This window comes from Bos javanicus, chromosome 22, assembly GCF_032452875.1.
Source record: "Bos javanicus breed banteng chromosome 22, ARS-OSU_banteng_1.0, whole genome shotgun sequence".
NCBI lineage: Eukaryota > Metazoa > Chordata > Mammalia > Artiodactyla > Bovidae > Bos > Bos javanicus.
Genome location: NC_083889.1, coordinates 36,735,569 through 36,760,552, shown reverse-complemented (window position 1 = coordinate 36,760,552; position 24,984 = coordinate 36,735,569). Strand labels below are relative to the sequence as shown.

Below are 24,984 nucleotides of genomic sequence, written 5' to 3'. Positions count from 1 at the left end.
AGATAAAAATGAATAAAAAGCAACTAGTTCAGTTTTGCAGCACAACCAACTCATCCAGGTTTTCCTAGAACTTCCCTGGGGTTAGCATCATAAACCCCTTAAAGTCCTTGGAACATGGTCAGCCCCAGATAAACTGTGATGCCTGGTTATCCAAGAGGCAGGAACTCAAACATTCTTAGAAAATATTAGTTACTTTTGTCTTAGAGGAGAAAGGTGAAGATTAAAATACTTAGCATGGTGTAAGGAACACAGGTATTTTGTTAAAAAAAAAGTCATTTATTTATCCTAAGAGAATTAAACCTCAGGATTCTTATCTAAGGCTTTTAAAGCCACATCCAATTCTTTTTCGATGGTGCTTTTGTTTTTTTTCTTTTTTCATTCAATTCTTCATTCATTTAATCCATCCCTGCCCTCATAGAGTTTATAACGTAGAAGACACAGACATTTACTAAATAGTTGCTGCTGCTGCTAAGTCGCTTCAATTGTGTCCGACTCTGTGCGACCTGATAGATGGCAGCCCACCAGGCTCCTCCATCCCTGGGATTCTCCAGGCAAGAACACTGGAGTGGGTTGCCATTTCCTTCTCCAGTGCATGAAAGTGAAAAATGAAGGTGAAGTCACTCAGTCGTATCCAACTCTTTGCCACCCCCAGACTGCAGCCTACCAGGCTCCTCCGTCCATGGGATTTTCCAGGCAAGAGTACTGGAGTGGATTGCCACTGCCTTCTCCAACTAAATAGCTACCTTACAAATAATTCAAATTGCTGCTGCATTAAATGTACTGAGTGTATGTGCTCAGTCATTCAGTCACGTCCAACTCTGTGACCCTGTGGACTGTAGCCCACCAGGCTCCTCTGTCTATGGGATTTCCCAAGCAAGAATACTGAATTGGGTTACCATTCCTTTCTCCAGGGGATTTTCCCAACCCAGGGATCAAACCCATGTCTTCTACATTGATGGTGGATTCTTTACCACCGCCACCTGGGAAGCTCATTAAGTGGGTCAGTAGCAGGCAACTGTTCATGTGTGGTTTTTCCAGAGATTTCCCCAAATCCACCCACTCTCAAATGTTTCCATTTGTATCTGGTTTTTCTTACAGCTTGGACAGCTTGGGGCTGTAGTATAGCCTTTGGCTATGGAGTAGGAGAAAGTTAATTAACCTGAAATGACCATGTTTGGTCAGGTCAGGGGGTTCCTCTTTTTACTGATACATTTTCATCAATCAGTAGATTCAAAGAGTGCAGGGTCCTCTTTACAGTCACATGGACCAATCCACAGCCAGCCAGCTTCTCACCAAAAATGAGGCCCTGCCTGATCCATGCAGAGGAACCAGGTCCCCATCTGCCTGCCAGAGGTTTTACATTTCACCTCATGCTCTCACCATCCACAAGAAAGGGAAAGTAGGCTTTTCAAATGTGTTCCCACCACAGGATGGAGTGGTCTTTTATTTTCATTTCAGTTGAGTCAGTTAATTCAAAATCAGTCACCTAGTCCAAAATATAAGCTTTTGGTATTCTATTTATGATAACATATCAGAGAGAAAGTGAATATCTCATCTGGGAGCCAGGGCAGTCACTGGGGGACTGAGTTTTGTCAGCACTACCATGTTAATAAACTTGAGAAAGCCCTGTGTTAGGTTAAAATGCAACTTTTCAACCCCGCTGGCCTGGCAAACTGAACGGTGAAGGCAACCTCTAGCAAAAGAGGATTAGATTTCACAAAAAGATATGGGAAGGGATACAAAATCCCTCACCATGTCTCCTGAAAAAATAAAAGAACAAAAGAGCCAGTGGCCATTTCTTCAAAGAAGAGCGTTCCCTGGACTGTTTCCACTTAAAATCTACTTTTTTCTTACTTTTGAAATTGGGTAGTTGGTGTTTAACAAAATCTTTACAAAGGTTAAGTGTTTTATCTTCTTTTTATTTAGGAAACATTCCAGGGAGGATTATGGGGTGTTTGAATTTGGTAGGAAATTTTGTGATCAGTTCCTGAGAAGAAAATAGGGTTTATTTTTGATTTGGGACCCAGCTAGACAGGCAGGTAGAGGCTGTAGAGAGACAGTGGTTCTGTGGTGTGGAGTTACCAGGAGGCTGGCTTGAAAGGATAGCCTCCAAGGCATGTTGGCAGCAGCATTTTTATTAGCATTTTCATTTCTTTCTTTCTTTTTTGTGAAGTTGTAGCAAGACTGTGGTTATTTCTTAAAGGAATTTAGTGCAAAAGTTATGCCCCTTGCTATTCTGAGATCTTGCCTAAGATTTGAAAATGTGCCCAATGTAGATATGATCTGAGACTTCAAATGAAGAAAATAAGTTCAAAATAAATTTTTTTCTTGGTGGTGGTGGGGTGGGGGAGTTTTAAAGAGAAGGTGCATCTGTTTTTCTTTACTTTTTCTTTTTTTCCAAAGGAAGATTTTGTTGTTGTTGTTAATCAGACATCTTAGCAGGAAAGAAAAAAAGGAGAGATCTTGTCATTGCTAATCTTGCCAAGAGTTATGTATGGGTTGAATTGGGTCCGTTCCCCAATTCACATGCTAAAGTCCTAAGCCTTAGTACCTCAGAATGTGCCTGTAGTCGGACACAGGGCCTTTAAAGAGGTAATTATGATAAAATGGTCGAGAAGATCTCCTGGAGAAGGGCATGGCAACCCACTCCAGTATTCTTGCCTGGAGAATCCCAGAGGAGCCTGGAAGGCTATGGTCTATAGGGTTGCACTGAGGAGGACACGACTGAACCTTATTAGCAGTAGCACATGATAAAATGAGGTCAAATGGGTGACCATAATCCAATATGACTGAAGTCCTTGTAAGAAGAGGCAGTTTAACTCAGACATGAACACACAGAGGAAAGGCCATGTGAGGACACAGTGAGAGGCTGCTATCAGCAGCCGAGGAGAGAAGCCTCAGAAGAAGTCAATCCTGCCAGCATCTTCATCTTGGACTTCTGGCCCCCAAAACTGTGAGACAAACTTCTGAAGTTTAAGCTACCTGGTCTGTGGTATTCTGTTATGGAAGCCCTGAGAAACTAGCACACTAAGTTAAATGACTATTTCTGCCAAAGGATATTGCCAGGGGCATGATAACTCCTTATCTGAGGAGGAAAAATAGTGGCTTGCTTATGTCTTTGTTATACATTTTTAGCTATCTCTTAAAAATACATACAGAATTAGGGAATTTAGGTTTCAGTGGGGTCATTTTTGGCAGGGGGAGTGTAGGGATGTAAGAATGTATTTCAGCCACATTTATTAATCTGAGTTTATTTTAATGTGTTTAGTAAAATTCTGAACCATGTATTACCTATAGGATAATTTAAAAATGAAAGAATATTAATGTATTTTTTTTCATAAGGCTTTGATTTCTTTGTATGGCCAAACTTGGACTTCTTTTTAACTTAAAATTATGGTTTAAGTTTTTTTTTCCTGACCTTTGTAAGTTGCTTAAAATGACATTGCTCAAGCTCAGAGTAATTAAGATAAATATGAGAGAGCTACATATGGAATAAAATGCTGCTGTTTAAAAAAACTATAGCAGCACCATGTTAAAAAGCATGTTTAGTGTTAACTGAAAAAAAAATTAAACCAACTGTATGTAAATTATTGCAATTATGCATAATTATACATAGAGTATGTATATTGTAATTATACCTATTGTATCATTATAACTAGTTTTTTCCTAAAACCCACCATAGAAAAAGCACTATGAGGAATATACTGAACAGTGGTTATTTTTGGAGAATGGCATTATGACTCTTAGGGCTTCGCAGGTGACTCAGTGGTCAAGAATCCTCCTGCCAATGCGAGAGACATGGGTTCAATCCCTGGGTTGGGAAGATCCCTGGAGAAGGAAATGGCAACCCACTTTAGTATTCTTGCCTGAGAAATCCCATAGACATGGGAGCCTGGTGGGCTAGTCCATGGGGTCATAAAGAGCCGGCACGACTGAGCGTCTAAACAACAACAACAAACAACTATGACAGCTCCCCTCCCAATGGTTTATTCTTCTTTTTGCCTACATTTGTTTCATAAGCACGTATTACTTTTATGATTAAAGAAAACTGTCCACCATCAGTGTGAAAATGCATGAGTTCATTATACTTAATAACTAAATGAGCTAAGCACCAGATGTAAACACCTGGCACAGTCTGGTCTAGACTGAGCTCAGTCAGGTTTAGTTCTCTTTGTCTACATACGGGCTAGACTAGTTTCCCACCATATGACAGGATACAGGTGTCCCAGGAATAGCTAATGGTACTCAGTTCTAACAATCAAGACAAAATCAAGAGTCAACACAGTTCAGACATGTGAGTAGGAGGCAGAAGGAGATGTAGGTCTTCTCATAAGTAGAATTTAATCTTTTTAGTGAATTGGTACTATACTATGTTCCTCAACAGTAGACATGTACATTGTTTATTAAGAATGTACCAATTAAGTACTTTTGTGGAATGCAAATATCACGGATGCCTCTGCCCAGAACACAAAAAAAGGATATTCCCTTCCAGAAAGATGGGTGGCAAAGTAAAACTTATGTTGCAAGTTAGAAGAGATTTGATGGGGAAAAAAAAAATTCTTTAGGCACCATATAGACTTTACATAAAAAACTGGAGTACTACTGAGATAAATAAGAGCTGCTTTGTTGATCAGGCTGACTCTGCATGTTCACACAAGGCTTTGAGGGAGAATTTCTAGGTGTTGGGAAATTACTGAGCACGCATGGCTAACTTCAGTATAAGGACTGACACTGGGACCAGCACTCCGAGAACTGTGCTCCTTCCTCTCACAGCTTCCTGACCCTTCTCTGTCCCTGGGGAAAAGAAAAAAAAATCCCTAAGCCACTTTTAGAACAGCTAAGGAAGTTGTGTAATGAGGCGCAGGAAATGTTTGCTGGTGACTCTAAGAGAGGGATTTTCAATATGGTTTAGCCAACGAGAGAATTTGGAAATTCTATCATTTTTCTGAAGGTACCTAGAAACCTAGAACCCAACAGAACAAAAACTAATTGAACGGTGCAACTGGAAACCTTATTCACCCTCCCACATCTGGATGAGTACCTCCAGTAAGGACCGGAAGGATTCAAGTGTATCAGCCATGTTTCTCACCTGCTATTACTCTAGCAGGTTCTCAGCAAAGTGGAGATAAAAGAAACTTGAAAAAAAATAATTTCTGAAAGACATCTGAGGATCACAGATTGTTTGTATTTCTAGATTCTGAGCTGAGTAGTTCCTTCTCAACTAAACAAAGTTCTTTATTTTCTACTTTAATATGAGTTGACCTGAAACTTTTAGGCCTGGGCCAAGTTACAAATATACTCTACCAGGAATTGGCTTTGTTAACAAATTCCAAACTGGAGTCCCATTTTTAACTGAGGAGTTAGCTGAAACTTACAAGTGCAGTAGGGCTCAGTGTAACAATATGAGCTTTCATAGCCTTGCTATTTAAGATTCTTTCTCTCAGACTAAATAAGCAAAACTACTCCCAGACATCTACCCCAAGTATCACAAGAGTGACTTACATATCATATAACTTAGAATGGAGAGGTTTGATTCCTTGAGGCTTCCTGACTGTAGTCAGCTGCATATGCTGATGTTGGGAATGTATTCTGAAGACACTGTATTATTTGGCCAAGGAAACAGAGAGCAGGATGGCTTTGAAATTATATTAAATGGCAGAAGGCTGTCTTGGAATGCTTGTTTCTAGATATCATACTTGTATTTCCTAAATAGTATTCTTTGGGGTAAAATTTTGCTTTTATCCCTGGTGGTTCAGATGGTAAAGAATCCACCTGCCATGTGGGAGACCTAGGTTGGGAAGATCTCCTGGAGGAGAGCATGGCAACCCACTCCAGTATTCTTGTCTGGAGAATCCCAATGGACAGAGGAGCCTGGGCTACAGTCCATGGGGTCACGAAGAGTCAGACATGACTGAGCAACTAAACACATCCAAACCAGAGAAAATAAGGTAGATAAATATTTTTAGGATATTTTCTAAAATAAAGAAGATGAAAGCTTTTTGAAGAATGACAAATGTAATTTTGAATATCTTTGATGTCATGGTGCTTTGGATGTTTTACCTTATTGACACATTCTGTCTTATTGGAGAAGGCATAATATTTACAGTTAGCTTTCAGCAATGTGTTTCCTATGTGGAAGGAAGAGTTTTGAAGACTAGAATGATACAGCCTTAAGTATAAATCAAGAAGACTCAAAATTATGCTGATCTTTACTGTTAGTAGGATTAATAAAATCATATACCCAAAATTCTTAGAATGATGTCTGTCACATTATAACTACTCAATAACTTAATGACTATTATGATTATGCTTAAACTGGAGACTCAGGGAGTCAGCTTCTTATTTTACATCTCCTCTTGGCTATCTCCCAGCCACTCGAAATCGACATATTCAAAGATGAGCTATTTATTTCTTCACCATTGCAATCTGGCTCTTCCCAGTTGCAATCTGGCTCTTCTCACAATCCTTCCCATCTTAGTAAACATTTGTTTTGTTCAAGCCACATTTGTTCAAGCCAGAAATCTTGTCAGTCACACCTGATATCTCCTTCTCCCTCAATAACCGTCCATCACTAAGTCCCATTCATTAACTACTTTAAAAAAGTTTTTAATTGATCACTTATCTCTATCAGTATTGCTAAACTTATATCCTGCATTATTGACATTTGAGGCCAGAAGATTCTTGGCTATGGAGGGCTGTTCTGGGCAGTGTACAATTGTTAACAGTACCCCTGTTCTCTACCAGAGGGACTCCCCATTTGTGACAGCCAAAAATGTCTCCAGGCATTACCAAAGTTCTCCAGGGAGCAAAATGTTCCCAGTGGAGAAACTGGGAACTACTGAAATTACTCTAATTTCCTACTTCAGCTCACACAAAGGCTCCTTACTGGTTCTGTCCCCAGTAAGAATAAGACTCTCCTTCACTCCCTGTAAATCCTTTCTCCACGGAGAAGTCTTCACACCATAAGAATTTCATCAGTTCTCACAGCATCCTAAACCCCTGACCTACTTTTTTTCACACTACAAACAGATACCCGCAACCATGCCTGTTTTCACTGGGCCCTGGCCCTTCCAACCTCATCTGGCACGTGTCTCGAACACTGCAGCCAGCCACGGTGAAATTCTTCCTCAATATTGCAAGCACCCGTGCACCTCAGCACCTTCACCTCAGCTATTCCCCATCAGGAGTGCTCTGAAGCTTGACTGGTACTTATCCATGTAGGAGTCCCCTCTTACTTTCTATCACAGGACCCTAGCTGTTCCCATAATTTGCAAATGCACATTTTTTAATCTTTTGTTTGGCTCATACTAAATGATACATTTCTTGAAGGTAGGAGACGGTCTATTTTACTCCTTACTCAATACCAGCACCATCACAGTGTCTTGCACATAACAGGAAACTGATGAATATTGATGGAATGAATGAATGATTAATAAATGAAATATAAAAGCAGTTTTGATTGGGAATTGCTTTCCCCATTCTTAGCACTAGGGGGTGCTAAATAAATAAATATATACTTTTAACAGTATTTCAGCAGTTTGGATGCGTCTTTCCAATGATGCCATTTGAACTGGGTATCCGGACAAACTATTCTTCACAATATTATCAAGTTCAAAAGTTGTGCTAATTAATGAGATATCCTGCAAAGTGTTTAGCACAATAGCACTAAGCATTTAAAAGTACTCAGTAAGTGCTATTATTTGAACCTATTAACCTATTTAAAAATTAAATTCTAATCAGCCTTCCCATAAAAGGGTTAGGGGAAGTAGTTCAAACTGAAGAACCATTACTAACCTGTATTCTCCTTAAAAGATTCTATTTCTATGTCCCAGGGTTTTCTCTATTTGCACTGAAACATATAACTCCCAACTCATAATCAAATGTGATCAAGTTTAAAATACAAAATGACTAAGATTTGAAAAATAAAGTGTTCAATAAAAATATTAGGTTAACTTCATTTTAAGTCAATCACTGGTGTTCTGATTCCTAAATTAAAATGCATAGGATAAGACCCTTACCTAAAAATTCAATCTTGACTCCATTTAAAATTTACTAGGGTTTTTGAAAGTCCTACTGCTAAGGGAAGATTTTATGACCCATTTCACTAAATTGGAATAGCAATTAAGGTTAAGTGTATCCCTTTGCCAAGACAGCAGCCAAGTTTCAGAAGTGTCAAATGCTAACACGTTGCTTTGATACTTTTCAGCAAATGTATTTTGAGTTGCATAGCATTCACAGGCTTCATTTCATCCAGTATGCTGAAATTCTACCATCTAAAGGAATTAAAACCTCTTAGGTAGAGAGAGTATGAGGAAAAATATCTGGTGTCCTGCAGATATCTTTTTGTCATGCACAGAATAGTAATGGATATTTTTAACACTGCAAAGAAGACGTAATTACAAAGGGGAGTTGTGATTTCACTGTTTTCTTCTCTCCCTTTAGATTTTCAAATTGTTCTGATTTCTTCATTTTTCTATGACACTTGTAATTTTGTGCCATTTAAATCACCACAGTGAAATGGAGTGGTTACTCTTAAGTCCCAGGAAAGCATGTTACCTCCTTCTCAAGCCTTCACCCAAAGAGCCATGGTAATTGGAAGAATCCTAAAGGAAACTTCACTGAGGATTAGAAAGGACCCAAACAATAAAAATATTTCTTGCAGACAGTTCTATTGTGGAACCAAAGAAAGTAACTCAGGGACTAGTTTGGGATTTCGTTCTTCCTTCAAGTCAGACTAGGTAGCTCAATTGTGTGAAAGTGTGCTAGTCTGACCAAGATAGTATCCAAGTGGGTCCCTATCTGGGCCTGAAAACAAACAACCATCTTACCAGCAGAAGTTCTTGTTCACAGGGCAACCTGGCTTAGGGATCCTAGAGGAATCATTCCAAGTTTGTAGAATTAGAAATGCAATGTAAAGAATTTCTGCCTCTAGTGACAGAGTTCTATCAGTCTTCAAGCTTGTATGTATATATAAAATTGGCCTTGTATGTATGTATATATAAAAAGGCCAACAGGGTTGGGTGGGAGAGAGAATCACTGAGATTGTCAACATCATGCTTATCATATCTTAATCTTATTTGTCTTCTGTTTCATCCTCCTCCTCATCAATGCCATCACTGCTTCATGTTCTTATTATGAGCAAGGCACTGGGCTAAATGCTTTATTATGTCATTTAATCTTCCCAACCATTTCTTGAGGTAGACTTGGCTATCTCCATCTTACAGTTAAAAGAGACCATGGGTCTAAAAGACTGCCCAACACAAGAAAGAACACCCAGTTAGTGAATTTGAGAGCTGTGATTCAAATCCAAGTCTCTGATTCCCAAGTTCACTATCTCAGCCGTGCTCGTCATGCTCAGTCAGTCAGTCAACTCTTTGTGACCCCATGGACAGTAGCCCACCAGGTCCCGCTATCCATGGAGTTCTCCAGGCAAGAATACTGGAGTTAGGTTGCCATTTCCTTCTCCAGGGGATCTTCCTTGCCCAGGGATCAAACCCATGTCTCTAGCATCTTCTGCACTGAAGGCATATTCTTTACTACTGAGCCACCGAGAAAGCCCTCACGATCTCAGTTTCTACACATATATGCTAACCCCAGAGTGACCAGGCTATCTACCAGCTTCTGTTCAACATTAAGTCCAAAGGTTGGATTATTTTTTTCCTAACAAAAACTTTATTATGGGAAGGTTTAAAACTCTTCTGAGCAAAACTTTACAGTGACCCAATTTCTTGTGACCTAGATTCTCCCAGTTAGCTTACAACTGATACTTAGCCTTCAAAAAATAACATTATGAAACATACTTCTGTCCAACTCCCCTAAAAAGTGAACCGAGCTCAGTATATGCCCACCTACAAATAAAATAAAAACTGCTTCTTAGACATCTCCAGCAACACCATGGAGATAAATCCTGGCTTTCTACATGGAATATCAAAAAGACATTGGGACGAGATGTGCTTAGGAATAACAGTAGCTAACATTATTTAGCATTTCTCCATTCCCTTAAGAGAATGTCAGTCAATTATTTAAATATCTTATGCTCACCCGTGTTATAATTTTCGAGAGTTTACCTATTGTTTTTCTTTTACGTGTAACATCTTACAGGCAGGAATGGTGTTTTATCCTTCCAGCCACTATAGTCCTTGGTAAATAGTAACTACCTACTCAACTACTTACTAGATGATATTAATTTATTACTATAGCAATACATTTACTATCTTTAGCTTATGAACTCCACAGATAGTCTCTGTGCTTTAACTGTTATTGTATTCATAGTATCCAGCACAGAGGCTGGAATATAGTAAGGACTCATTATTAACAGGTGATTAACAATGAATTTGCATTGGAGATGGAAATGGCAACCCACTCCAGTCTTCTTGCCTGGAGAATCCCAGGGACGGGGAGCCTGGCGGGCTGCCGTCTATGGGGTCGCACAGAGTCGGACACGACTGAAGTGTCTTAGCAGCAGCAGCAGCAGCAACAATGAATTAGGACTAAAGTTTCACTCTATAACCATCCACTGTGCTAGACACCTAGCGTGTACTCAAATATATTCTAGAAATTTCACATGACCTTTGGCATTGTGAAGATTTGACAACCTACTGCTTCTAAGCCTCTGGTAATGGAACTGCACTGGTCCATCCACCCAGTTCTACTCTGTAACTTGAAATGGGACTACCCATGAAATGGGGCAAATCGTAGCAAAAACATCTTAGAGTTTGAATAAAGGGAACTAACCCCTACACGGATCAAAATGGTGACCTTCACTTCTCCAGTTATTGCTACAGTAATCAGAAAAAGCAGTCTCACAAGAAGAGAAGGATACGTTTAGGAGCAACTGAATACCATCTGGTCAGAAATTCTATATTAAAATGCTGGATGCATCCCAATTCAGCTTCCTAGCACCTCATCAAATTAAGTTGTATTTCCTAAAGTGAGGCCTGAGTTGTCAGGTGGTATGTAGGGAGGGCGAGTTTGTGAGGACAGGTGTTTTTTATTGCTAAGAAGCTAGTCTAAAAAATTCATGGGCTGGCTGAAAAACACACACACACACACACACACACACACACACACACACACACTATTTTATATGAGTCCTGAAGGAAGAAATTTCAGTGTAGATTGACTCTGAATAGCAAAGTTGATAGTAAAAGGAGATGGAAAAATGAGCCTGTTACATTTAGGAATATCATTTCACAGTCTGATATGGTGAAATGACCCAGAACTTGCCATTAGAAGACATGGACATGAGTATAATCTTTGCTAGTCCCTGTGTTGACCTTGAGCAAGTAATAACCTCTTTGAGGCTTAGTTTCTCCTTCTGTAAATGAGGGATAAATCTCAGCCTAGCACACTGGGATCACCAGAGGCATTGACCATGTCTCATGTCCATGAAGAGGTTTAAGTGTAGGTATCTGACATCATCACTAAACCAGGCTTCATTTAATGTTCTTCACATGGCAAGATGGAAAGAATTTAATTATATTGCTTTAAATGTATGGTTTTATTAATAGATCACAATACTTATGGTGTGTTACAGATTAATATGTTTTTTTGTGAATCCTGTGTTCATCTTGCTTTAGTACAAGTACACTACATTTTCCTTCTACTTTAACAGCATTAATCTGGTTAAAGTAAATCTTTAGGAAAGTATCACAGTTTTTTGGACTGGGGCATTCTTTTGCTACAGTAGAAAGGCTGGACTGAGGTACTCCTTTTGAAGCTGCTCCAGTCCAAAAAATTGTGCTGAAGTTTATATTTAATGCCTTCAAAGTATTAGAGGTTCCTCAAAAAACTAAAAATAGAATTGCCACGTGGTCCAGCAATCCACTCCTGAGCATATATTTGGACAAAACTATAATTCAAAAAGATACTTGCACTTCTATGTTCATAGAAGCACTACTCACAGTAGCCAAGATATGGAATCAACCTAAATGTCCATTGACATAATGGATAAAGAAGAGGTGGTATACACATACAATAGAGTATTACTCAGCCATAAAAAAGAATGAAATAATGCCATTTATAGCAACAAAGATGGACCTAGAGTTTGTCATACTCAGTGAAGTCAGACAGAAAAAGACAAACACCATGTATCACTTATTACTTACATGGGAACCTAAAATACAATACAAATGAACTTATCTATGAAACAGAAGCAGATTCACAGACATATGGTTGCCAAGGGTTGGGGGAGTCGGTGAGGGATTGACTGGGAGTTTGGGATCATCAGAGGCAAACTACTATATGCAAAATGGATAAACATCAAAGTCCTATTGTATAGCACAAGAACTATATTCAATATCCTGTGATAAATCATAATGGAAAAGAACATGAGGAAGAACGTATATATATATACACACATATATATGTGTGTACAGTAGAAATTAATAGAACCTGGTAAATCAACTATATTTCATTAAAATATATTAAAAATGATTAAGATGGCAAATTTTAAATGATGTGTATTTCACCATAAATAAATTTTTTTAATTTTAGAAGAGCGATAATTATTATTTCTCATTTAAATCAATTAATTGCCCAATGTAAACCAGTTAATGGAAATAATTTAAAATTGTGGTACCAATTCAGAATTTTAGATTAAAAAAACACATCAAGATTTCTTTCCCTTCCTCTCTCCCTCCTTCTCTTCTACAAATATTTATAGAGCTTCTCCTCATTTACTGACACTCCTTGAAGATTAGGAGTCTGGGAGAAACAAAATTCTGGCGCTCATGGATCTTACCTTCTACCAAGGGTGGAGACAACAAACAGGAAAACAAATAATGTCAGATAGAGATAAATGCCAAGAAGAAAAAAAAAATCAGGAAAACAAACATTTATTGAGCTTCTACTTATTTGCTGACATTCTTTGAAGACTTGGAAAATAGGATGAAAAAGTTCTGGTGCTCATGGATCTTAAATATTATGGTGAGGGCAGGAACAATAAACAGGAAAGCAAGTAAGATAAACACTATAAAGAAAAACAGTCAGGAAACATCATAAAGAGAACACAGTGGGGCAAGTCTGCTTAGAGACCAATGGAAGCCTTGGTACAGCAAGGTTGTTTGACTAGAGACTTGAGAGAAGGAGCCTGCAAATGCCTGAAGGAAGAGCTATTTTTAGGCAGAGAAAATAGGAAGTGCAAAAGCCCTGAGGCAGGAATAGGCTTGGTTTGTGCCAGGAGACACGTAGGCTGCCCTGGGGCAGAGAATTAATGAGTGAGGGAGAAAATGGTGAGAGGTAAAGTTGGAGGGAAAGCCAGGGGCCAGAATTAGTTATGTTCTTGTGAGCCATTTCACAATGAAGTAACTGAGGCTTTCCTGGTGTCTCAGTAGTAAAGAATCCACTTGACAAGGAGATATGCATTTGATCCCTGGGTCAAGAAGATCCCCTGGAGAAGGAAATGGCAACCCACTCCAGTATTCTTGCCTGAGAAATCTCATAGATGAAGGAGTTGGACATGATTTAGCAACCAAACAACAATAACAAACTGAGACGTAAGGAAAATAACTCACTGAGCCCAATCTAAAGATACGGAGATTCCACTCTGGAAGATGCATAAGACGGTTAAGAGTCTGTCGGGTTTTGTCCACTGGGAACTTCTCTTGACTGTGCAGAGCCACGTTAGAGAAGTGACAATCCTTTTTTGGCTCTTCCTGTTGAAAATGGAAGTTCATGATGTTATACTATATGTGAATGATACTTGATTATCTCTCCCTAAATTTGTGACTATATATGTATGCCTTGAAGGAAATGCAGAAACAGGTAGCACACTGAGAAGGAAGAACACTCTTTTGTAATTTGGAGAACATGCATTATATAGTCATTTTGGAATTGTTTTTAAGCTAAATCCAAGTACAGTTTGATAAACGTTGTAATAATGTGCACAATGAGGCAAGCTTAAATTCTATATCTGAACATATTTAAAGGCTATGCGTATTAGATACATGAAATTATAATACTTTCCAGCCAATGTCACTTAATTTTGCACAGCAGACCCACAGTTAGCAGCCTTCTGGTTTTCAGGTATGTTATTTGTGTTTTTCTGTTAGTTAGTTGTTCTTTTGATTTTTGAAGTCAATATTTTTCAGATTATTACATTGCATTGATTTCTACCTATGGGCACTGAGGTCTTTTTTTCCCAGAGTTTTAAACATGCTTCATTTTTCTAGCCACAAAAATCAAATTTAAATCATAAATGGGCAGAGCTAAAATGCAATTAGTCTAAGTGGAAATTGTTCTGTTCGGACACTACTGAGCGACTTCACTTCACTTGAGTTATTTAGAGATGGTTTTCCATCTGTGAATGGGGATCATTCCATTTGGCCCATTTCTCAAGATTGGTGTTTGATGAACTGAAAGAGTTTTAGAAGTAAAGGGGTCTAGACGAACGCTGGGCATAGTTATACTAGATCTGCATTCAATAGAAGTCCCCAGTTTTACAAAGTTCTTTGTGACTGCCAGAAGTGCTGGGCCATGGTCTTCAAACACTGCAGTGAGACAGCTTTCTCTTTCTTTGATGTCACATTGCTGCTAGAGCAATGTTCTGAAAAAGAAACCTCGATCCTGCCAATTCTATTCTGGAATTTCTTCTTTGATTTTCCAGTACTTAAGAGGACAAAATCCAAGCTCTCCTTAGGACATATGGCTGCAAGGGTTCTTTGCCATCTCTTGCCTCTCCCTACCTGCACATGTCAGGCATAAAGCAAGCCTTGCAGACCTCAGTTCCTTGGCTGGAACAGCTCCCCACCCCCCGCCCCAACCCCCACCCCCACCTCTGGGACTATATTCTGCAAAGGACTGGACCAGCACATATGATCTCTTTGCTGTCTCCATGTTTCTGCCTCCAACAGATATCATCAACTTAGATTAGCTCCAGGCCATTTATGCTAGTGGACACAGTCAGTCAGTCAGTCAGTTCAGTCGCTCAGTCGTGTCCGACTCTTTGCGACCCCATGAACCACAGCTCGCCAGGCCTCCCTGTCCATCACCAACTCCCAGAGTCCACCCAAACCCATGTCCATTGAGTCAGTGATGCCATCCAACCACCTCATCCTCTGTCGTCCCCTTCTCCTCCTGCCCTCAATCTTTCCCAACATCAGGGTCTTTTCAAATGAGTCAGCTCTTCGCGTGAAATGGCCAAAGTACTGGAGTTTCAGCTTCACCATCAGTCCTTCCAATGAACACTCAGGACTGATCTCCTTTGGGATGGAGTAGTTGGATCTCCTTGCAGTCCAAGGGACTCTCAAGAGACTTCAATTGGTGTTTAAAAAAAGGCCTGTTTTGGTAGCAGTATTTTTTTAAGTGAATGTTTTAAAAATATTACTGTTATACATGTGGAATGTATTATGCCTCGTAACTCCAAGGTCCAGCAGACCCCTCAGCTTTTGTTTTCTTAGATTATTGCTAGTGTCCACTTAGATGCTGGTGCACACCAAGGATTGCTCACCAATATGCAAGCAATTCAGCAACTTTTTCAAGACGAACTGTTTCCTTTGGGTAACTTTGTAAAGTGTGCTGCAGGCATACAATTCATGGATGACTGCTGCTGCTGCTGCTAAGTCGCTTCAGTCGTGTCCAACTCTGTGCGACCCCATAGACGGCAGCCCAACAGGCTCCCCGTCCCTGGGATTCTCCAGGCAAGAATACTGGAGTGGGCTGCAATTTACTTCTCTAATGCTTGAAAGTGAAAAGTGAAAGTGAAGTTGCTCAGTCATGTCTGACTCCTAGCGACCCCATGGACTGCAGCCCACCAGGCTCCTCCATCCATGGGACTTTCTAGGCAAGAGTACTGGAGTGGGGTGCCATGGATGACTGGAGTTCCTTAAAATTTTTCCTTAAGAAATAGAACGCTATTCAACGAATCAATGTGTATTTATCACACATATCATGCCTGGGGATGGATAATCACTCACATGTAATTGTACATGTTAGGGTTTCCAGATTCTTTACTTGATGGCCAGTCCCTCTATAGCTTATGTCTCCTGTGGCGTTTGTATTCATTCTGCACCTACAGGACAGTTTCAAGGGACTAGTGATAGGACATGGGGAAAGTCTTTTGTGAAGTAAAAACCCCTGTACACAAAGGATGGCTTCTAACTGCTCTTCCATCACTGGGTGTGCTCTGCCCTTCTGCCTGTTCAGCTGCTTTCTAGTTGTGATGGACCAAGAATTGAGACTTCTTATCAATCTACTGACTTCTCGGTACCTCCCCCGCTCTTTAACATTTTCTGTCAGCAGAACTTAAAGTCACTCAGTCGTGTCTGACTCTTTGCAACCTCATGGACTCCACAGTCCATAAAATTCTCCAGGCCAGGATACTAGAGTGGGTAGCCGTACCTTTCTCCAGGGGATCTTCCCAACTCAGGGATCAAACCCAGGTCACCCTCATTGCAGGCAGATTCTTTATCAGCTGAGCCATCAGCAAAGCCCCTGGCAACAGAAAGGAAATCATAAATGAAGTCTTCTCTCTGCACATCTTGTCTCCTTGTTCCATGCCCTGCTAGTGGGAGTATACAAAAAGTGTGAGCTTCAGCACAGATTAAACTGTTTCTCATAGGATTGGATTCAAATCCCCAGATGTCACACACCACTGGGTGGTGATGAACATGTTACTTAACCTCAGTGAGCTCTGGTCATCCCATCTGTAAAGTGGGAATAATAAGAGTACCATTCCTCCTTATATCAAATGACATAATAAAGGGAAATTGATGAGCATCAAATAAAGAGCAGGTAATTAAATAAAGGTCGTGTACATGGCACAAGCAAGCAGCGAATATCATCTGCTACCATACTATCATTATTATTTATCACTGACATTAACAGGAGGTCTTGGGTAATTTCAGGTGTGGCTAGCTCAAAATCCACCCCTTTGTCTCTTACTCAAAAAAAAAAAAAAAAAAGATTTAAGATACAAATAAATTAAAGAATGTTTGGTCTGGTTAACTTTGTTTGCAGACCAACTTATTATCTTTAATAGAAGCTCTGAGTTCAGTTCTGTCACTCAGTCATGTCTGACTCTTTGCGAACCCATGGACTGCAGCACACCAGGCTTCGCTTGTCTATCACCAGCTGTTGCAGTTTACTCAAACTCATGTCCATTGAGTTGGTGATGCCATGCAACCATCTCATCCTCTGTCGTCCCCTTCTCCCACCTTCAATCTTTCCAGCATCAGGGTTTTTTCCAAGGAGTCAATTCTTCACATCAGGTGGCCAACATATTGGAGTTTCAGCTTCAGTATCAGTCTTTCCAATGAACATTCAGGACTGATTTCCTTTAGGATGGACTGGTTGGATCTCCTTGCAGTCCAAGGGACTCTCAAGAGTCTTCTCCAACACCACAGTTCAAAAGCACCAATTCTTCAGTGCTCAGCTTTCTTTATAGTCCAATTCTCACATCCATACATGACTACTGGAAAAACCATAGTTTTGACTAGACGGACTTTTGTTGGTAAAGTAATGTCTCTGCTTTTTAGTATGTTGTCTAGGTTGGTCATAGCTTTTCTTCCAAGGAGTAAGCATCTTTTAATTTCATGGCTGCAGTCACCATCTGCAGTGATTTTTGAGCCCTCCCCAAATAAAGTCTCTCACTGTTTCCATTATTTCCCCATCTATTTGCCATGACATGATGGGACCAGATGCCATGATCTTAGTTTTCTGAATGTTGAGTTTTAAGCCAACTTTTTCACTCTTCCTCTTTCACTTTCATCAAGAGGCTCTTTAGTTCTTCTTCACTTTCTGCCATAAGGGTGGAGTCATCTGCATATCTGAGGTTATTGATATTTCTCCCAGCAATCTTGATTCTAGAGTGTGCTTCATCCAGCCTGGCATTTCACATGATGTACTCTGCATATAAGTTAAATATGCAGGGTTATAATATACAGCCTTGACATACTCCTTTTCCAATTTTGAACCAGTCTGTTGTTCCATGTCCAATTCTAACTGTTGCTTCTTGACCTGCATACAGATTTCTCAGGAGGCAGGTCAGGTGGTCTGACCTCTTGAGACCTCTGGTCTTAAATTCTCTTTAAGAATTGTCCATAGTTTGCTGTGATCTACACAGTCAAAGGCTTTGGCATAGTCAATAAAGCAGAAGGAGATGTTTTTCTGGACTTCTCATGCTTTTTCAATGATCCAACTGATGTTGGCAATTTGATCTCTGGTTTCTCTGCCTTTTCTAAATCCAGCTTGAACAACTGGAAGTTCACAGTTCACGTATGTTGAAGCCTGGCTTGGAGAATTTTGAGCATTACTTTAATTGTATGTGAGAGGAGTGCAATTGTGCAGTAGTTTGAACATTCTTTGGCATTACCTTTCTTTGGGATTGGAATGAAAACTGACCTTTTCCAGTCCTGTGGCCACTGCTGAGTTTTCCAAATTTGCTGGCATATTGAGTGCAGCACTTTCACAGCATCATCTTTGAGGATTTGAAATAGCTCAACTGGAAAGCCATCACCTCCGCTAACTTTGTTTGTAGTGATGCTTCCTAAGGCCCACTTGACTTCACATTGAGAATATCTGGCTCTAGGTGAGTGATTACACCCTCGTGAAGATCTTTTTTGTATAGTTACTTTGTGTATTCTTGCCACCTCTTCTTAATATCTTCTGCTTCTGTTAGGTCCATACCATTTCTGTCCTTTATTGTGTCCATCTTTGCATGAAATGTTCCCTTGGTATCTCTAATTTTGTTGAAGAGATCTCTAGTCTTTTCTAATCTATTGTTTTCCTCTATTTCTTTGCATTGATCACTGAGGAAGGCTTTCTTATCTCTCCTTGCTATTCTTTGGAACTCTGCATTCAAATGGATAAATATTTTGTTTTCTCCTTTGCCTTTCGCTTCCCTTCTTTTCTCAGCTGTTTCTAAGGCCTCCTCAGACAACCATTTTACCTTTTTTGCATTTCTTTTTCTTGGGGATGCTCTTGATCGCTACCTCCTGTACAATGTCACGAACCTTAATATACCCTAACAGAAGCCCTAATATACATTAATACCTTAACTAAAATTTGGAACAACTGTCTTTTGTCAAGCTTCGTGCAGCTGATTGGGACCCATCAGGGTGCTATGTGACCAAGTTCACAGAGGTGTACTGGTCTCATACATTGTGCCCTCCTGTAATCACCCTAATTATTACCAAGGTCCATTGCATCCTTCTGAATCGCCACCAAGTACGTTGCTTAATGATTGACAGCCCGTGTTCCCAGGCATTAAAAGGAAGAAAAAAAAAACAAAAAACAAAAAAAACACACTGATCTTCAATAATACTTTAATATTATATTATTATTAATTTATTATATAATTAACATATATAATTAATATAATATTAATATTAATTATTGTTATATTAAATTAAACAACAATAACTTTAAAATAATTATGATACAAATGGAAGAAATTATCCTCTACTGGAGGCTTCTCTATGCCATACTTGGTGATGTACTTGTGTGAATCACCTCATTTAATCCTATAGAGTTCATGAAGATGGATCCTCATACTGTATTACAGTCAGGGACACTGAATCAGGAAAACATGAAGTAGACTTTACATGGTCATACTTCAAAGATACTGCAAAGCTAGTATGTGAACGCAGATTGTGTAATTCTAGAGTCTATGCTCAACCAGTGGCCTAAATGTGATTTCCCACTCTGTTTATTTTTCATATTTTCGTTTTCTTCCAAGTTGAAGAACCTCAAGAGATCTTCTAATGATAAGAATTCATATTCTTTGAGATCTTTGTGCTGGGACTTTTCTTGTTGTATTTTTTATACTTTTCTCCTTTTATATTTCTATATGTCTTGGGCGGGGGGAGAAGGAATATCAGTAGAATCAATAGATAGGGACACAGAGGCTCTGAGAGGGAGGATAACCTAAAGTCAGCAGCTCCACGGAGGACTCTGGTTCCCTATCCAAGCACATTCTATTTTCCAGCAGTTATCCCCAAGCATCTAATAATCTCAAGACCTTGAGTTATATGTGTGTGTTGTGCAAAGATGTATACAAAATATTGTGTTCTGTGATTAGAAAGTACATGGCCAGAAACTATCTGAATTGTGTTGACTCAACAAACAACTGAATGAAAAATATTTTCCTCTGAAGGAAAAAAATGATAGATTTTTTTAGCCAGAGTCAAGACTTCTGAACCATGGTATCCTTTTAAGCTTTTCCAAGTGCTTCATGGATCCCCTGATGGTTTTCTGATAGGAAACGTCCCCGACGGTAACATCCTATTGCATGACAAGAGGACAGCAGTGATAAAAAGGGGCTTTCCCAAATGTGACTCCAAAGTGTCGCTGAGATGTTTTCAGGGTCTAAAATAGTCACTTCCATCCAATGTTCTACAGGGTAATTATAGCTGTGCCATTATTCCTGGCCTGGCCACGATCCAGAACTCCACTCTCATTACCTCACTGCCTCACCCCGGGTCTGCTGGAGCTCCTTCCTATGGATATGGGGACCAGTGGAGCTTTCTTGTCATGTTCTGGAGTCCAGGGCTCCCCTAAACATCCCTGTATGATCCTAGGGCAGGTCATGAGGGAGAAATATTAAGGCCTTTCAAAGAGAACAGAAGGGACCAGAACAAATGGAATGTGTTTTCTGGTATGGGAGGCACAAGTGTGCTCTTAGTTTTTTCTCCAGGTTGAGGTGTGTATTTATAGACTGTTAGAAGGAGTGGAGGGTTTTGGGTAGACAGACTTCTCTCTTCGGAGAAAAGAAAAACATCCTCTCACACTCCTATTTCTTTTTTAAGGCTACATTGCTGAAGCCATGCTCTTCTTACACTGTGAGGCGTGGTAATGTTTTTCTAATTGTCTGGAGTCAGGTCAGTCACACTTCCTTGACTACTTCTCTCCTTCCCGTTGGGGACAGGCTCCTGGGGTCAGGCACACAGCAGGCTCCAGCCCAGTGTGCCAGCTCAGAAGTAAGGAGCCTCGGTGTCCTCCAGACGGAGATATGTGATGCGGGGCTTAGGCTTCTGAACTGGGACGTGACTGGAAGCCACAGTAAGCCCCTGCACTCTCCCTTGGGCTGTCCTCAGGTACTTTCTGCCTCTCTACGCTGTTTGTTGTTTTTTTTTTTTAATTGTCCTTCAATGGGAGCTTGGCTTATTAGAGGGCCCTTGGCCAATCACCAGTGCCCTGTGCAGGGACTTGGCCAATCACCAGAGCCCAGGCAGAGAGGAGGTGGGGCTAGTTAAGGTAGCTGTCGCCCCTGAGAGTAGTGCTGGATGCTTTACAGTCTCTCAAGTCCTTGTGACCATGTACCATGATTACAGATGCTCCTTGTATTCCCATTTTATAGATAAGGAAACTAAGGTTCAGAGAGATAAACTTGTCTACAGTTATACAGTGTCTTCTTGGTTTGTATTTTGATGTGAGGCAGAATCTGTAACAGGATTTGAGTGAAAGTAGCTTACTTGGTAGTAGCTGTTCAGGAAATACCAGTACAGCCATGGGGAATATAGACAGAGAAAATATGGCTGCTGATAAAGGGTGTACTGTCAATGAGCCAGGAGGAGACCAGAGTGTTACCTGCAAGGAAACTCTGGAAAACAGTGTAGGAACATACACCTCAGAATTATCCCTTCCAGAAGGTGAGGACCTGCAGTGTATTTTCACACCAACTTCTGTTAACTATTGAATAAGGGTGAGTGGGGTACAGATGGAGTGTTGGAGTGTTAATTTCCCTGTGTGGACAGAGTCCTTGCAAGGCTTTGGAGAAACCCACCCCCTAGCAGAAAGATCCAGATATTGGTAACTGGAAGACAGTCAGCCTGCACTGAAGGGGTGAGTCCTCCAAAAATATGAGCTGGGAACAAACAGTGTACTTCATACCATGAGTGGCAGAGCCATGGCTGACCTTCTCTATTGCTTCTTCCTGCAGAACAAACCACCCATTACCATAAAATGGCAGTCATCCCATCTGTCATGAGTTTATGGGTCTGCAGTTAGGGCTGAATTCAGCTGGACTGTTCTTCTCTTGGTCACACCTGCAATCACCTGTGTAGATGCACTCATTCGGTGTTTAATCAGGAGTTGCTTTTTCTAGGGAGACCTCAGCTGGTACAGCTCCTCTCTCTCATGTGGTCTCATCCTGCAGCAGCCAGACCAAACTTCAGCAAATGTCTTCTGAAAAGGTCCTGATTGTAAGCATGTTTGGCTTTGTAGGGCATTCAGTCTTGGACATAGCTTCTTGACTCTGCTGTTTGTAATATGAAGGCAGTCATAGACAGTATGTAGACAAATGGGCCTAGCTGTGTTCCAATAAAACTTTATTTATAGAAACAGGTGGTGGTGTGAATTTGGTCCATGGGCCATATTTTACCAGTCCCTGAGCTGGACCAAGCTTCATCACATGGGGCTGTACATTTCCAGAGAGTTAAGGCAGAAGCTACCAGGCCTCTTGAGACCTAGGTTCAGAAATTACACCATGTTCCTTTTGCTGCATTTTACCACCCAAAGTGAGACATGAGGCCAGCCAAGATCCAAGGGTAGAGTGATAGACTTCATTTCCTGATGAAAGGCTCTTCAGTATGATACTGCAAAGGAATGTACACTCAAGGATGAGAGGAATTTTGCTGTTCATCTTTTCCCACAGTCTACCCTCCAACCTAAACCTATTTAACTCCAGATCCTGTATACTTCACTACCACACTCTACCTACTATCTCACATAACTAGTTGAGGGATGAGGTCAGGAGGCTGGGCAGATCTTTGACAATTTTAGATTCAGTCTAAAATCTGAAAGGCTTTTGCTGCTCCAAATAATGAACTTTGCATCTTTGAAATATTGGATTTCAGCTTCAGGAGTAGAGTTTTAGAGACTTAGAGAGTTCTCTGGTCCACTTGGTTAAGTCCTTGTATGATGGAATACCTGCTATAAAATACCTGGCAAATGACCGAACTTCTGTTTGAAGACCTCTTGAGAAAGGAAGCTCCCTATTCCAGTCCTTTGTCCTTCAATCATTTATATGCCTCATCCATCCCTTTGTTCATGGGAACATTCAGCCAAGTATTTACTGAGTCCAGTGTACCAGTTCCTGAGTAAGTGATGTACAGATAAACACAACAGCCTCTTTCCTGGAGCTTAAAGTCAGTTCGAGGAGTTGACTCATTGGAGTTGACTCTGATGCTGAGAGGGATTGGGGGCAGGAGGAGAAGGAGACGACACAGGATGAGATGGCTGGATGGCATCACCAGCTCAACGGACATGAGTTTGGGTGAACTCCAGGAGCTGGTGATGGACAGGGAGGCCTGGCATGCTGCAATTCATGGGGTCACAAAGAGTCGGACAAGACTGAGCGACTGAACTGAACTGAACTGAAGGTCAATTCATCTTCAGCGTGGTGCTTGTTTTCAAGTTTTTCTTGGTCACATAACTCCTTCATTCTTCACGGTCTTTGTTCTTTTAGGTCTAGAGTAGATTTTCAATCTTTGAGATTATTTAGAAATGCTTCTCCTTCTTTACTGAAATGAATTCCATTTCTTTCCTGAAGTGAATGTCACAGATACAGAGATATCCGCACATCTTCAAATTACATGATGAATTAACTATAATTGCTAGAACTTAAAGAAGAAGTTGGATAACAAAATCATGCATGTTTCAGTAGGTAAATATTCTAGGATTAAATTAGATCATGTATTGAAGTAATGGATGCCAATATGAGATACAGAATCAGGTTTATAGCAGGGGATTGCCAGCACTTCTATAAAGGGTCAGATAGTTAATATTTAAGCTTTGCGAGCCATTCTCAATTCAGCTTTTTTACTGAAAAAGCAGCCATAGATAATACAGAAATGGATGAGCACGGTTGTGTCCCATATAACTTTATGTACAAAAACAGGTGGCAGGTTGGATTTGGCCAGCTCAGTGGACTTTGCAGACTCCTAGCAGATACGATGGCTATGAATGAAGACTGATAAGGATAGGTCAGGTAGACAATACAGATATCATTAGCATTACTGTTAACAAAAGAATTTTCCACACTACTGATGAGTACATTTTGGCAAAGTTCTGAAGGAAACAAAATACAATCCTCCTTTAGTCTTCATAGTAGTTACTTTTATGGAAATTCACTGTATGATACTACCTGACCAAACAGCCCCACATTTTTTATTTTTGCATTTTTACCTAGCTTTAGGTAAGTGTACACAGTTTTCTCCTCTTCTAAATGCTTATGGGATATTTTAAAGACATTTGGGATGCAGAATTTTTTTTTGTTGTGAGGACTGTAGTAACTGCAAAAAGTTTTGCCTCTCTGGCCACTGCCCATTAAATGGCTCCTGTGCTCCTCAGCTTTGTGACCACCAACCATTACCCTCCCCCAACCAATAACTTATATGTGCCCATTTATATAGCGTCATCCACTATTGAGAACCACAGTTCTGGACATACATCCTGTATTAAGCTGCTCTTGCTGCCATAACATAATATGGTATGTGCCATGTGCTTGGTCATGTCTGACTCTTTGTGACTCCATGGACTATAGCCAGCCAGGCTCCTCTGTCCGTGGAATTTTCCAGGCAAGAATACTGGAGTGGGTTGCCATTTCCTCCTCCCCATCTTCCTGACCTAGGGGATGAACCTATGTCTCCTGTGTCTCCTGCACTGCAGGCATATTCTTTACCCACTGAGCCATCGAGGGAAGCTTTAACAGAATACTATAGACTTAAACAGAAATGTATTTTTCACAGAAAGATCAAGGTGTTGTTAGGTCTGGTTTCTCCTGAGGTCTTTCTCCTTAGGTTGCAGACAACCACGTTCTCACTATGCCATAATATAGCTTTTTCTCCACATTGAGTGTGCTCTTGGTGACTCTACTTCTTCTTATGAGAACATCAGTACTATTAGATTAGTGTCCCACTCTAAAGGTGTTAGTCACTCAGTCGTGGCCAACTCTTTGTGACCCCTTAGACTGTAGCCTGCCAGACTCCTCTGTCCATGGGATTCTCCAGGCAAGAATACTGCAGTGGGTAGCCATTCCCTTCTCCA

The 24,984-nt window shown here is 40.4% G+C and overlaps 1 long non-coding RNA gene across 8 annotated transcripts in view; it reads left to right on the top strand.

The window, feature by feature from the left end:
• LOC133235248 (uncharacterized) overlaps positions 1-24,984 on the top strand; it is a 318,764-nt gene that overhangs the window by 42,932 nt on the left and 250,848 nt on the right. The window lies entirely within an intron of this gene.